Source organism: Dasypus novemcinctus, chromosome 26 (genome assembly GCF_030445035.2).
Source record: "Dasypus novemcinctus isolate mDasNov1 chromosome 26, mDasNov1.1.hap2, whole genome shotgun sequence".
In the NCBI taxonomy this organism is placed as follows: Eukaryota; Metazoa; Chordata; class Mammalia; order Cingulata; family Dasypodidae; genus Dasypus; species Dasypus novemcinctus.
The window spans coordinates 62,995,005-63,010,406 of NC_080698.1; positions in this window are offsets into that span (position 1 = coordinate 62,995,005).

Genomic DNA, 15,402 nt, shown 5'->3' on the forward strand with positions numbered 1-15,402 from the left:
CTGTATTGACCCATGGGTCAGTCATTATGTCTGGGAGGCTTGACCTCTTACAGGGATCCACTGTCAGGCACTTTTTGAGGAGATTCCTACAGTCTGCAGACAGGTGGTCTGGGATGCAGAGATCCCCGCTGAGCACCTGCTCCTGCAGATGCTTGAAGCTCTGTGCAACAAAAGGGACCTTCCCACTGATCATGGTGTACAGAATCACCCCCAGCCTCCAGACGTCCACGGATGCCCCATCAAACACATGCCCCTTAAGTATTTCGGGGGCAGTATAACAGGGAGTGCCGCACAGGGTTTTCAGCTTTTGGTTGATGTCAAATGTGTTACTCAAGCCAAAATCAGCAACTTTCACATTCCCAGCAGCATTCAAAAGGAGGTTGTCTGCTTTCAAGTCTCTGTGCGAAATAAACTTCTGGTGACAGTACTGGACAGCAGATATGACTTGGTGAAATTTTGCTCAGTCTTCCTCTTCTAATAGAGGGCCATGGGCCACCAAGTAGTGAAAGAGATCACCTCCATGGGTGTACTGCATGATGAGGTAGAGCTCCTTGGTGTTGTCAATGATTTCAAAGAGCCGGGTGATGTTGGGATGGCTCAAGCTCTTCATTACACTCACCTCTCTGGAGCGCATGCAGAGGCTGCTGGGGTCGTCATTCTTGCGTATGATTTTCATGGCTACCTCATGGCCAGTGAGGACGTGCCATGCTAATTTGATGACAGAAAAGGCACCCTTGCCTATTGTTCTCAGGAACCGGTAGTTCTTGAGGTGGGTATCCTCCTTAGCCCTCAAGGCTGCGAGAGGCCACAGCATGCTGGAGTTTATGCTGGGCTGGAGACCCGGTGACTCTAGGCAGACTTTCCAATGGGAAAGACTGAATAAGTGATCTAATAAAAAAAAAAATCAAATGCTAGAAAAAAATGAAAATAAAAAAATACAAAAATAAAAAACAGGAGTAAAAGAAAAAGGAAAAGATAAAAAAACAAACAGGAAAAATTAAAAAGCAAAATAATTTTTTTAAAAGGAAAGAATAAAGAAAACAAAATCTGGAAAAAAGAATTAAGACAAAAAGAAAAAATAAGAAACAAAATAAATGAATCCACAAATTAGAAATAAGCCAACGAAGAGCAGTTCTAGTCCACAGGCCATCAAAAACAGCTTCCTGGGTAAGTGGACCCTGAGCCTCACCTGTAGGGCCTTATATAGAGGTGGCAGGTCCTGCACAGTGGCTCCTTGTGAGGTCATCCAAGCAATGGGCCAATCCAGGCTGTGGTTATCCTCAGGGGTTTCTCCTCACTTTCTGGTCTCAGAAAACCTCTAAACTTCTCACAAAATTATGGAGGATCCCACAGAACTTTGGGTTTATGTGGGTTCTAGCTCTTCCTAGTTCCTTATCAGAAATTATAACCTAGAATGCCACAGTGGCTTCTACATTTCTAGTTTGAAAACCTTAATGATATCTGGTTTTGAAAGAGCTCAGAATATCTACAAGGGAAATATCCAATTCTTTTTCTATAACTCTACACGATCTGACTCAAAGTGATCCACAGCTCAAGTGATAGCATGGTTCTCTCTGAAAATGTTCTGTTGCTTAAAGCATAGTAAGGTACATTATGGGCATCTATAATGCTGAGAGAAAGATGGCTTTCATCTTATTTTCATTTTGAAAGAATGAAAGATTTTACCCAGGTTCTCTGTTGTAGCTATCTCCCTTCCACAAGCCAGAAAACTCACTGGAAGACCTCCTTTTTCCTGTCTTTACAAGTAGGGAATGAAGTTGTGCATGAAGAAAGCAAGTCTTCTACCTTTTCTTCTCCAAGTCAACAATCTGTGCTCTGTCTCCCACTTACTCCGCATGGTGGTGGTGTCTGGGAGGTGTACATGGCACTGACACCTCATGGGAGAGAATGGTAATTCCTACATGATTCTTAAAAACTTCTCTGAAATATAATATAGCCATGCCACTTGGCTTTGCAAGTCTTCAATCTTTTTGATACCTCAATTCTTTCATTATTGCTTACTTTCATACTGATTTATGAAGTGAACCATTTTTAGTCCCTTCTCAATTCTTTCTCTGTATATTTTTCAGGTGATTGTTTTGTGGATATAGGGGGCTTAAATTCAACATCCTAACTCAACAATAATGTGATAACTTAACTGCAACTGTCTATCAGTCAGGGTTTTCTATTCATGTGTCCAAATTCCATAGGGCAGGCACTGTGTTTGGTCTGTGAAGTACAACGGTGTAGTGGAGCCAAAGAGATACACACATTATGCAAGTCTGCCATTATTCTTTGCCATCCCATTAGCATGTCACATTCACAACATCCCATGAGCATAAAATTACAATGACTAAGATGGGTGGAAGTTCAGCAAGTCTCTGCTCTAAAAGACCATATTTTTCTTTCAAACTAGAGATACTTCCAAAGCAGAAGGTAGAAAATTGGTCTTCAAAGAAATACAAAACCACCAAGGATTCCTATCAGATCCTTTCTTCCTCCTGTAAGTCAACCTCTTACAGTAAAAATGATGACAAAAGGGAAGGGAGAAAGTGGACTTGGCCCAATGGATAGGTGTCCGTCTACCACATGGGAGGTCCAGGGTTCAAACCCTGGGGCCTCCTTGACCCATGCTGATGCACACAAGAAGTACCCTGTCATGCAGGGGTGTCCCCAGCATAGGGGAGGCCCCATGCACAAGGAGTACACCCCATAAGGAGAGTCACCCATTGTGAAAGTGCAGCCTGCCCAGGAATGGCGCCACGCACACGGAGAGCTCACACAGCAAGATGATACAAGAAAAAAAGAAACATAGATTCCTGGTGCCACTAATAAGGATAAGAAGTGGTCACAGAAGAACACACAGAGAATGGACACAGAGAGCAGACAATGGGGGGGTTGGCAGGGAAAAGGGAGAGGAATAAATCTTTTAAAAAAAAGGGAAGGGAAAGATAGGGCAACTAATAGTTCCTTTCCTTCTAGGCCTTCCTGATTAAGCAAAGGGGGAAGCGTTGGCCAAATGTGTACATATCAAAACGTAAAACAATTTGTGCTTCCAAAGACTTTGTCAAGAAGGTGAAAAGGACTCGGTGACAAACCCTGCGTGAACCGGCTTCTCCTCACTCGCTGCTCGCTTGGCTTCCTCTGCAACCATGTCTGACAAACCTGATATGGCTGAGATTGAGAAATTCGATAAGTCGAAATTGAAGAAGACAGAAATGCAAGAGAAAAATCCACTGCCTTCCAAAGAAACGATCGAATAGGAGAAGCAAGCAGGCAAATCATAATGAGGTGGGCACCACCAATATGCACTGACCATTCCACAAGCATTGCCTTCTTATTTTACTTCTTTTAGCTGTTAACTTTGTAAGATGCAAAGAGGTTGGTCAAGTTTAAATGACTGTGCTGCACCTTTTCACATCAAAGAATCAAGAACTACTGACAAGGAAGGCCACACCTGCCTCTCCCACCTGCCTGTCTGGCTGGCAGGGAAGGAAAAACTTGCATGTTGGTGAAGGATGACAGTGAAATCTAGAGTAAAAGCAAAAGTTGGTCCAAGGTGTCCTACAGGCTGTAAAATGCAGTTTAATCAGAGTGCCATTCTTTTTTGTTGAAGTGATTTTAATTATTGGAATGCACAATTTTTTAAATATGCAAATAAAAAGTTTTATAACCTAAAAAAAAAAAAAGGTGGAAAGGCAGCCCACTCAATGGCAGAAAATATTTGGAAACCAAATACCCATTAAGGGTTTGATTTCAATGCTTTATAAAAAGACACTACAACTCAAAAATAAAACAGCAAGGAATCCAATTTAAAAATGGACAAAAGACTTAAATGGCCATTACTTGAAAGAGGAAATACAAATGCAAAAAAAGCACATGAAAAAAATGTTCCATATCACTAGCTATTAGGGAAATGCAAATCAAAACTACGAGATACAATCTCACAGCTCATAGAATGGCCATTACTAAAAGAGAGAGAAAACAATAAGTGCTGGGTGAGGATGTGGAGAAATAGGAACATGCCTTCACTGTTGGTGGGATTGTAAAATGGTGCAGCCTCTGTGGAAGACAGTTTGGCAGTTCCTCAGGCAGCTAAATATGCAACTGCCATATGATCCAGCAATTCCTCTGCTAAGAATATACCCAGAAGAACTGAAAACTGTGATGCAAACAATTGCCCACCGATGTTCATAGCAGCATGATTTGCAATTGCCAAAAGATGGAAACAACCCAAGTGTCCATCAACCAAAGAATGGATAAACAAAATGTCATATATTCATATGATGGAATATTAAGAAGAAATGAACAACCTCTTGAATGGCCTTAGAAGTGGACTTTCCCTAGGCCCTCCAGGAAAAACAGCCCTGAACATCCTGGATTTCTACCTCCCACATGGGAGGTCCTGGGTTCAGTTCCCATGACTCCTAAAAGGAAGATGAGAACAAAATAGACATAGCAAGTGCAAACAAGGGGGTGGGGAGAAATAAATAAAAATAAATCTTTAAAAAATAAAATAAAGAGTTGAGGTAGTTTTGTTCAGGTTTCCACTATTCTGGTAAAAACTAAATATATGCACAGTGAAATACAGCTTTGAACCAAGAATTGTGTAATTTTCATGATTCCACATACAAGATAAAGGCTCTTGTATTTGTATTTATAAGTGACACTGCACAATATAAAGAGCAACAGTAGAATTCATGGTAATTAAATTTTAAATTTTTCTTTAGTTAGAATGGTATTAAGTAGTAAGTAAAACATACCATGAAAAGTAGAGATATTGTGGAGAAGGAAAAAAGCCTTATATTTTTTGCCCTTTTAGAACAAGTGTCCTGCTATCACTTTTTACTGGGACCTGCTGATTAAGTAGTTGGTCTTCAGGTGAATTTGTGTTTTCCAATATATATAGATATAGAAATAAATATAGATGTAAACTTACCCATTTACATATATACATACAGATATATACATACACAGTATAAATATTCATATATTCCTTAGCTCTGTCTACTGAAAACTGTAAACAGTGACAACCCAATAGCACTGAGCTCCCTATCACCTAGATCTTGGTATCTAAGTATCAATCTCCACTAAAAGCACACATCCCTTTTTGAAAAATAGCTGGTTCCAGGCTGGGGCAGGGAGAGTACTTCTTGAGCCTTGAAGACTTGGTTTTGTCATAAATTAATGAAGGAATTCTGTCAAGAGGACATAGAAGACAGTTTGAAGTGGATTCTACTGATCAATCTGAAACATTTTGAGTATCAAAATATATAATGATAACCCATTGAATATAATAGGAATATAACAGGAATTCATGAATCCGTACCAAAAGAAATAAATGAATGGGTAACTTGAAAGTTTGATGAAGAGAATATTTGCATGGTCTCTGTATTAGTCAGTCAAAGGGGTGCTGATGCAAAATAATGGAAATTGATTGATTTTTATAACAGGTATGTATTTGGGGTAGGAGCTTACAGTTACCAGGCCATAAAGCGTAAGTTACTTCCCTCACCAAAGTCTATTTTTACATGTTGGAGCAAGACGGTTGCTGAAGTCTGTGAGGGTTCAGGATTCCTGGGCTCCTCTTGGGCTCAGCTCTTCCGTTAGCTCCACAAGGTCAGCTCTAGATGATGAGGCTCTCTAGGCTTTGCCTCTCTCCCTGGGGCTCCAGCTTCAGCATCAAGCTCCAACATCAAAACTACAACATTAAAAGTCCTCAACTCTGTCTTTGCCATGTCTTTTATCTATTGGCACCCTATGAGCACAAGAGGTTTACATGATTATTTAATCAAGGAAATCTATGAATCCAATATAATCTGATATGCCCAGAGGAAAAGATCAGTTTACAAACATAATCCAATATTTCTTTTTGGAATTCATCAATAATATCGAACTGCTACAGTCTTGGGTTGAACTTCCTGCTGCCTCCCTTTCTTTCTTGTAATTCTTCCACCTCTAGGCTCATGTGTTAGGTCCCTGTGACACCATTCCATAAATTTTAGAGAGACTATTGCATATACCTCTGCCAAACCCCCTAGGGAGTACATGCTACAAGATCCTCAAGGTACAGATGAGAAGGCAGTTTGATATTATTTATAAATTCCAAAAAGAAATAGAGTATGTTTGTAAACTGGCCTTTTCTACTGGTCATATAACCCTTTGATTATATTATATTAGATTCAGTAGAGATATCTGATTGAATTACATTAAGATTAGGGCTCTGATAGAACCACATAGCCTCCTCGGGCTGATAAAACAGACTTTCACAAGATAGCAGACACACAGGAGGAGATACACAGAGAATCCGGCAGCCTGGGAAAAGAGATGAGCCTGAGAGTTAGCGGCTGAAGAGAACAGAGCAGCTAAGCCCAGATAGAAATGAGTCAAGGAAGAAAGGCGAGCCCTATGACATCCTACAGCTGTGATCAGAAACTGGGACCATGAGGAGCCTGAAGAGGAAGAGGGAGGCTGAGCCCTCACAGACACCAGCAGCCACCCTGCTCCAAAAGGGAGCAGCAGGCTTTGGTGAGAGAAGTAACATACTCTTTATGGCCTTGTGACTGTAAGCCTCTACCCCAAATAAATACCCCATAGAATAGGCAGCAGAGTTCTGGGACTTGGCATCAGCACCCCTTTGGCTGACTTATAAAGATGAGGAGACTGGGAAGACCTAAGAGGCCCAGTCACTTTCCAGGGCCACACAACTGGGAGGAGGAGGAGTGAGGTCTGATGGAGCTCCACCCCCTCAATACTGGGGTCTTGAATTTCCCAGGCCTTCCACTGCCTGTAGGGATGACTGAGTTGATGTAAGTGTAGGTCTTTCTGGCCATTTAGCAGGAGACACCCCAAGATAACACAAGGTGATGCAGGGCAGAGCACTGGAGACCAGGTGGCAGTTGTGACCATCTGGGCACCCCTCCCAGCAGTTCTCCCTTCTAGCACGTGTGTGGCCTGGAGGATATTGGGTGGGCAGGCCCTGGCAGGAGCAGGTTCTCAGTGGGATGGGGTCCTGGTGGGCCTCTATGTCCACACCCAGCACATGGCTGGCAGGGTGGGAAGGGAGTGTTGGGACGGCTTCATCAACAGCTGTCACCTCCTTACTCAAGGGCTGCAGGTCAGTGAAAACAGGATTCTGTTTCTGATCTGGGAAGATGGACATCATGTGATGGGCAGGCAGGGACCAGATGCCTCCAGGCCTGGCTGCTGGGCACTGTCTTAGCAGAGCTCCCCCAGGAAATGGGTGAGAGGCTGGACAAGACAGTCATCTACACCAGGTCATCATGCAGGGAGCAGGCACAGTACATTGCCCAAAGGGCCAGTGCAGGCAGAGGTGAGAGTGGCTGCACAGCAGTCGCCACACTCAGGGTCAAAGCCAGTAAAGGCTTTAAATCTTTTTAAAAGAAGAAAGAATAGGTGATTCAGAAGGCAGAAGAGCTGAAATTAGAGAGACAAAAGAACACAGAGAGAAAAGATTGGAAGGATTTGAGCAAGAGCTCAAAAAATTGAATAGCATGAAATGCAACAACATACATGCCATGGCTGTTCCAGAAGGAGAATATAAGGGAAAAGGAGCAGAAAGAGTATTTGAGGGAATAAGAGCTGAATATTTCCCAACTCTCATGAAAGAAATGAACTTACATGTCAGAAGCACAGGGTACCCCAATAAGAATAGATGTGAATAGACTTACTCCAAGACACACACTACTCAGAGTGTCAAATGTCCAAGATTAAGAGAAATTTCTGAGGGCAGCAATGGAGAAGCAAACCACATACAAGGTATGCCCAGTAAGTTATATATGCAGAAAACTACACAGCAATGCTAAAAGAAATCAATGAAGACCTAAACAAACAGAAAGACATTTCACGATCCTGGGTTGGAAGACTGTGATGATGTTAATCCTACCCAACCTGATCTATAGGTTCAATATAATACCAATCAAAATTCCAACAACCTACTTTTACAGAAATAGAAAAGGCAAATACCAAATTATTTTGGAAGGGAATAGCCAAAAGCACTCTAAAAAAGAAGAGCCACATGGGAGAAATTTCACTGCTTGACACTGAAACTTACTACAAGGCTACAGTCTTCAAAACAGCATGGTATTGGCATTGATCAGTGGACTAGATCAAGAGTTTAGAAATAAACTCTCACCTCTACAGCCAACTGGTTTTCAACAAACCTACAAAAGACATGCTAATGAGACAAAACAGTCTTTACAACAAATGATGCTGGGAAAACTTGGATATCCATAACCTGAAGAATGAAAGAGGACTCCTATCTCACTCCCTGTACAAGAATCAACTCAAAATGGATCAAAGGCCTAAACATAAAAGCTAGGAACATAAAACTACTAGAAGAAAATATAGGGCAGCATATTAGAGACATTGTGGTAGGTGCTTTTTCTTGGACCTTGCACCTGAAGCACACACAACAAAAGAAAAAATAGATAAATGGGACCTCCTCAAAATTACTTTTAAACCTCACAGGACCTTGTGGAGAGGGTGAAAGGGAACTATCTCAGTGGAAGAAAATATTTGGCTCTCAAGCATCTGACAAGGGTTTAATATCCATGATATAACTTAACAATAAAGACAATGCAATGAAGAAATGGGAAAAAGCTTGAATAAATATTTGTCCAAAGAGGAAATATAAATGGAAAAAGAAAAAACAAACCACACAAGAAAAAATATTCAACAACACTAGCTATTAGGGAAATGAAAATAAAAATTACATATGAGATATCATTTCACACCTACTAGAATGGCCACTATTAAAAAGACAGGAAAACAAGTGGAGAGGATGTGGCGAGTTTGGGACACTTACTTACTCTTGGTGGGAATGTAGAATGGCATAGGTCACTATGGAGGACTGTTTGGCAGTTCCTAAAGTTGAATTTGCCATGTGTCCCAGCAATACCACTACTGGGTATGTATCCAGAACAACTGAAAGCAGATATTTGCACACCAATGTTCATAGCAGCATTATTCACAATTGCCAAAAGTAGGAAACAACCCAATGGATAAACTGGTGTATTCAGATAATGGAATATAATGCAGCTGTATGAAGAAATTAATTTGGAGGAATTGTGGGAACAGGCCATTGGATTAGGGAGGTAAGACAGGAGCTCTCACTAAAACAATGGGAAAAGAGCCAAAAGCTACCCTGAAGACAGCTTTGGGGTACGGTAGACCAGGACACTGCTTCACAACTCCCAGGAAAGTGGGCAACAGAAAGACAAAGAAGCCCAAACAACACACTGCATTATTATTATTTTTTTTTTAATTTTTTTATTTTTTATTGACTTTGTAATAATATTACATTAAAAATATATATGTGAGGTCCCATTCAACCCCACCCCCCCACCCCCCCCTCTCCCCCCCCCCCAACAACACTCGTTCCCATCATCATGACACATCCATTGGATTTGGTAAGTACATCTTTGGGCACCTCTGCACCTCATATACATTGGTTCACATCATGGCCCATACTCTCCTCTATTCCATCAAGTGGGCCCTGTGAGGATTTACAATGTCCGGTGATTACCTCTGAAGCACCATCCAGGGCAGCTCCATGTCCCGAAGACGCCTCCACCTCTCATCTCTTCCTGCCTTTCCCCATACCCTTTGTCCATTATGTCCACTTTTCCCAATCCAATGCCACCTCTTCTATGTGGACATTGGATTGGTTGTGTCCATTGCACCTCTATGTCAAGAGGAGGCTCAGATTCCACCTGGATGCTGGATGCAATCCTCCCATTTTCAGTTGTAATCACTCTAGGCTCCATGGTGTGGTGGTTGTCCTTCTTCAACTCCATCTTAGCTGAGTGTGGTAAGTCCAATAAATCAGATTGTAGGTGCTGGAGTCTGTTGAGGCTCAGGATCTGGCTATCACATTGTCAGTCCAGAGATTCAAATCCCCTAAATATATCTTAAACCCCAACATTAACTGCACCTCCAGCACATTAGCATGAAAGTCTTATGAAGGGAGATCCCATCTGAGTCCAGATTCATCACACATAAACACCATTTCCAAAGAGGGGCCATCTGCCCTGGTAGTTAACCCCATCGGCCATGACCATAACTCCCATGGGTCTCTTTAGCCCTCAAAGGAACCAATATCTGGGGGTTGTATCTGCTTTATCTGTCTCTCTGACTCTGCTCAGTTGTGCATGAGGGCAAACCTTCTGCCAGCCTCCAGACTCTTTTTTAGAAACTCGTAGCCCTATAAACTCATTTCTCCTTTCCATTTCCCCCTTACTTTAGGTCAAACAGCATTTTAAAGTCATGGTATTTTATGTAGACATGGATATTCTGCTGATCCGCATTGAACCTTCCGTATAAGGTCATTTTCCAGTTGCATCATCAGTTGGTACACTGCATTATTAAACATCCCAGTGGCTGGGAAGGGCTCCCTCCCCCACCCCTGAAATATTAAGCAAGGATAAAACTTCTGGTGAATTGCATCTGAGAGGAGAGCAGACATCTTCCTCCCTGCCAGCTGCTTTGGGTATATAGAGAATGGGAAGGGGCTGTGAGTCCTCCTGGAGGGTACTGGAAAGACAAAGAAGCCAAAGGAAAACTGTGATACTCGCCCCTGTGGCTGGGCAAGCAGCCAAGGTGGAGCCAAGCTTCCTGGGAGGAAGAGGGGCCTGGAGTGTGGGGAGTGGTTTCTTGACAGTGAGTTTGGCCAGCTGAGTCCACCTTTGAATATTGGAAGGGAAGCCAAATCAACAGGGAGAAGGGAGGGGGATCTCCTCAGGCAGGCTGTCATGCCCAGCCACCCAGGTAAAGAGAGGAATTAGATTAGAGAGGAAGCAGGGACAGACAGGTGCCTCATCAGCAGGACTCTGGCTAAACTGCAAGGAATCAACCCTGCCCAAGGGAAAGGGGACAGACAGCCTTGTGAAAGGCTAACTACCTGAAGGAGACAGGTTAGCTAACTGGAAGCATTCCTGCCTTAAATATATGAGGTCCCTGGTTTGAGACCCCACTGGGTTACCAGGCATCCAGATGAAACTTCATGACAGGGATCCTACAGACATTCCTTTGATATTAGCTTTTCTTGGATCTCTCTCTTTTTAAGTTCCTTTTAAATTTTTCCTTATTTTATTAACTAAAACCTGGTTCAAAACTTGCAGAGGGCAGACTACAGGCTGATTAAATGAACACCAGCAGCCTGAAAAGATTCTTAGAGGTTTAAGAGGGAAGGCTGTTTTTCTGTTAATTTTTGTTTCTTGTTCTTTTTCTTTCTTTCTTTTTTAAAATGTGTTGCTGCTGTGTTATTTCTTGTTTGTTGTGTTTCTCCTTTGTTTCCATTTCTTTTTTGTTTACTGATTTTTTTTAACCTACACTATTTCTTTTCTCTCCTGCATCTTCCTGTCTTCTATATTCTGTTGTTCTTTCATTCAAATTCTTTTGTTTGGTCTTCAATTTTTCTTGTTTTTATTTCTCCTTTTTCCTGTTTTCTTTTTTTCCTCTTTTCTCTATTCTTTTCCTCTCTTCTCATCCCAGCCTTTGACTTCCTTCTACATATTTTTCTTTATTCTCTTACTCATTTCATTGTTTCTATCCTACTTTTTAATTCTTTTTCCTCTGTACTTTTTACTCATGTTAATTACTCATTTTCCTAGATGTCAAAGTGAAATCTTACAACACACACAAACGACAAAATAAAATCCCAGAGTAGAGAGAGAACCTAATCAACTGAATAAACCTATCAAAATAAACAGATGCCTAGATGGCAACAAAAAATTACAAGCCATCATAAGAAACAGGAAGACATGGCCCAGTGAAATGAACAAACTAAAATTCAGGAGGAGATGCAGAATATGGAACAACAATCAGACATGTCCAAATAAGTATCATGAGCAGCTTAATGAAGGGAAGGAAGAGATTAAGGATATTAAGAGGACACTGGGAAAACATACTGAAGGAATTCTAAATACACATTAAATACATAACGGATATGGTGGTGATGAATGACACAACCCAAGAAATCAAAAATACAATGGAAGCACATCAGATTTGAACAAGCAGAAGAAATGATCAATGATGTGGAACACAGTACATCTGAAATGAAGCAGATAGTAGAACAGATAGATAAAAAAAGAAAAAGAAAAATATCCAGCAGGGATGTAGGAATTTGAATGACAACATGTAATGCTCAAAAATATGTATTATAGGCATCCCAGAGAGAGAAGAGAAAGGAAAGGGGACAGAAGGAGTATTGGAGGAAATGAATGGCTGAAAACTTCCCAAACCTATTGAGGGAGATGGATGTACATGTCCAGGAAGTGCAGCACACCCCAACTAGTATAAATCATAACAGTCCTACTCTAAGACATACACTTGTCAAATTGTCCAATGGTAAAGACAGAAAATACCAAAATAGCAAGAAAAAAGAGATCCATCACACACAAGGGAAGCTCAATAAGATTAAGTGCAAATTCTCATCTGAAACCATGGAGGCAAGAAGGCTGTAGTATGGCATAGTTAACATGCTAAAAGAAAAAAGCTGTCAGCCAAAAATACTTTAAACAGCAAAACTGGCAATCAAAAATGAGGGAGAGTTCAAAATATTCACAGATAAACAGAAATTAAGACATTATGGTCACTAAGAAATCTGCCTTTCAAGAAATACTAAAGGGAGTCCTCAGGTTGAAAGGAAAAAAACAGGAGAGAGAGAGAGTTGGAGGAGAGTGCAAGAGCAATAATTTCTCATTTTAAAAAGAGAAATAAAAACAATATGTAGCATATATAAACTTAAAGAAAATATGGATAATGTAAGTAATTCCTCGACAGTAATAAAATTGAACATTAATGGATTAAATTCACCCATCAAGATACACAGACTGGCAGAATAGATAAGGAAATATGACCTCTCAATATGCTGTCTACCAGAAATGCACCTTAGACCCAGGGATGAAAGGAGGCTGAAAGTGAATGGTTGGAAAACAATTGTACAAGCAAATAATAACCAAAAAAACTGGCAATAGCTTTACAAATATCTGACAATTAGACTTGAAATTCAAAGTATCATAAGAGACAAAGAAGGACACTATATATTAATAAAAGGGACACTCTATCAAGAACAAAGAACAGCCATAAACATTTAGGCATCTAACCAGGGTGCATCAAAATACATGGAAAAACTAAATGGAGATATAGGTGTCTTTACAATTATAGTGGGGGATTTTAATACACCATTATCACCATTAGACAGAACATCTTGACAGAGAATCAATAAAGAAACAAAGACTTTGAATTATACACTAGTGGATGTGGACCCAATACACAATTATAGAACATTACACCCAAATACAACAGGATATACATTCTTCTCAAGTACACATGGATCATTCTCTGGGATAGATCACATGCTAGGTCACATAACAACTCTCAATGAATTCAGAAAGATTGAAGTTATACAAAATCATTTCCCTGACCACAATGGAATGAAGGTGGAAATCAGTTAAGGGCAGACAACCAGATTAGGCACAAAGATATATATTTTAAATGACACATTCTTAGACAAGCAGTGGGTCAAGGAGGAAATCACAAAAAAATTAGTAACTACCTTGAAAGAATGAAAATAACAACACAATGTATCAAAACCTATGGTTTTGCAGCAAAAGGTTTACCAAGAGGGAAATTCATAGCCAAAAATGCCTATATTAAGAAAGAAGAAATGGTAAGTTGCAAAACAATAGGAAATAGCCCGAGGAGTTCTGAAAACCAGAGAATGGAGTTTGGACTTGATCCAATAAGCATAGATTAAGCTACTAACTAAAGATTTTGGGCTAAAAGGAAAGTCATGAGGAGTAAATGGTCCACACTGAATAGAACTGTTACAGACTGAAGAAGGAAGAAATGGAAAGTGAAAAGATCACTTACTTTTGTTAATGTACAGTGGTGATGGTAACACAACATTGTGAATATAATTAACACCACTGTATTATATATCTAAATGTTGATAGAAGGGGAAATTTGGGGTGGTACATACATTGATAGAATAAAAATTAAAAGTAAACAACCATAAGATTACACAATACAGTGAACCATAAAGGAAACTAGGGTCTATAATTAATAGGACAATTATATTATTCACAATTGCTAAAAGATGGAAAAACCTAAGTATACATCAACCAATGAATTGATAAGCAAAATCTGATATTTTCATACAGTGGAATATTAATCAGAAGTAAGAAAAAATCAATTGGGGGAGCAAAGACAATGTGGGGGAACATTGAAGATATTAGGTTGAGTAAAAGAACCAGACATGAAAGGGCAAATATTTTATGGCCTCACTCATATGATCTAAATACAATGAGTAGACTTATGGAGTTGGGACTATGAAATGAATTTTGGTGGGAGATGAAATGTGGATGAAAGGGGAAGATGATTCTGGGTATGTATAGAATGCTTAATCAGGTAAAATGTAAATATATGGTAATGCTTGAACTTGATGGCAACACATTATAATGAATGTAACAAACACTGATGATTTATGAATGAGAATGTGGCCAAAAATAGTGTCTAGGAAAATTAACGTTAGTTGGAGGACAGCTGGAAGATAATATTGGGAATGTAGAACCATGATTTTGACAGGAGACTGTGGTTAATAAGATAGAGGAATGGACTTCTACTACATGTTAAGAATGTGCTGAGGGAAACGGACTTTGGCCCAGTGGTTAGGGCGTCCGTCTACCATATGGGAGGTCCGTGGTTCAAACCCCGGGCCTCCTTGACCCGTGTGGAGCTGGCCATGCGCAGTGCTGATGCGCGCAAGGAGTGCCGTGCCACGCAAGGGTGTCCCCCGCGTAGGGGAGCCCCCACGCGCAAGGAGTGCGCCCGTGAGGAGAGCCGCCCAGTGTGAAAAGAAAAATGCAGCCTGCCCAGGAATGGCGTCGCCCACACTTCCCGTGCCGCTGACGGCAACAGAAGCGGACAAAGAAACAAAAGCAGACAAAGAAACAAGACGCAACAAATAGACACCAAGAACAGACAACCAGGGGAGGGGGGGAAATTAAATAAATAAATAAATCTTTAAAAAAAAAAAAAAAAAAGAATGTGCTGATACAATGGAAAAACAAATTATTTGGAACTATAATTAAGAACACCATTGTAATGATTTTCTAGCAAAAGCAAGGTTGATACTACATTAATGCTCAGGGTGAAAAAAAGACAGGAGTTTGGTTTTGTGAAATCTGAATAGGATTAAGCAATTTTTCTCTTCCTTATTTTTTCATTAATATTGCATAATTATGTTATTTAACTAATCTCTGTATCTTTATGAATACTACAGGAACAACTGAGTTAGAATTTGCAATTAGATGAGATAAAGATGAGAAAGAACTTTTTAGGAGGAATGTATCCATAACCTGTTGAGCTGCATTTTTG